The 1,034-nt window shown below is 77.0% G+C and overlaps 1 non-coding gene across 1 annotated transcript; it reads left to right on the top strand.

Annotated features, from left to right (window-relative positions):
• The first annotated feature begins 341 nt into the window (after window positions 1-341).
• LOC113408629 lies at window positions 342-460 on the top strand. The gene has a single exon (XR_003370332.1). It is a non-coding gene; the product is annotated as a 5S ribosomal RNA (ribosomal RNA).
• The last annotated feature ends 574 nt before the right edge of the window (window positions 461-1,034 follow it).

A 1,034-nucleotide genomic window follows, 5' to 3' on the forward strand; every position in this document is an offset into this window, starting at 1 on the left:
GGGGGGGAGGGGGGAATGGATCGGGCCCGCCGGGACCCGGCCGCCAGGCAAGCCGCCCTGGGCTCACCCTCCCTGGCCGCAGCGAGGGACTGCCCCCCACCCCCGGCTGACAGGACCGGGCCCACTGGAAGTCCGGGAAAATATTTTCCCGGACGCCGGAGGGAGGGCGGGGGGAGGGGCTCTGACGGCCAGCCCGGGCCCCGGAGCTTGAAAAGGAAAAAAAAGGATCGGGCCCGCGAGAGACGGGGGCCCTGCCGCACGGGGCAGTCCGACCGGGGCTCGCCGTGCGGCAGGCCCGGGCGTCGGCAGGGGAAAGCGGGCGAGGAGGCGCGGAGCCGGGTGCCTACGGCCATACCGGACCGAACGCCCCCGATCCCGTCCGATCTCGGAAGGTAAACCGTCCCGGGCCTGGCTAGTACTTGGATGGGTGACCGCCTGGGAATCCCAGGTGCCGTAGGCAGCTTTTCCCGGTCCGAGCCAGCTCTCTCTCCTTTTCTGGGGAGGAAGGGGAGGGGGGGGCGGGCCAGAAAGCCCCTCGTCGCTCCTGCCGAGTCGGAGGTCGCGGCCGCAGGTCACGGGTCGGGGCGCCTGGGGTCCGGCTCCCCCCAACACCCACCCGGCTTCCTCCGCGGGGGACCCCCGGCCACCGAAGCCGCTGGGGGGAGACCCCGGGCATGGGGCGGACTGGCCCGGCCCCTCCTCCTGCGCCCGGCCGCCGGCCCGCGGGACCGCCCCGAATCCCCCCGCGGCCACCCAGGCGAGGCCTGGCCTGGAGGGCCCCACGGCGGGTGTCAGGCTCCCCGCCGCTTGCCCCACCGGGGACCCCCGGCCACCGAAGCCGCTGGGGGGAGACCCCGGCCATGGGGCGGACTGGCCCGGCCCCTCCCGGCCCCGCTGCGCCCGGCCGCCGGCCCGCGGGACCGCCCCGAATCCCCCCGCGGCCACCCAGGCGAGGCCTGGCCTGGAGGGCCCCACGGCGGGTGTCAGGCTCCCCGCCGCTTGCCCCACCGGGGACCCCCGGCCACCGAAGCCGC

The sequence above is a fragment of the Terrapene carolina genome, unplaced genomic scaffold (genome assembly GCF_002925995.2).
Source record: "Terrapene carolina triunguis isolate 2854851 unplaced genomic scaffold, T_m_triunguis-2.0 Scaffold20769, whole genome shotgun sequence".
NCBI classification, from domain to species: domain Eukaryota; kingdom Metazoa; phylum Chordata; order Testudines; family Emydidae; genus Terrapene; species Terrapene triunguis.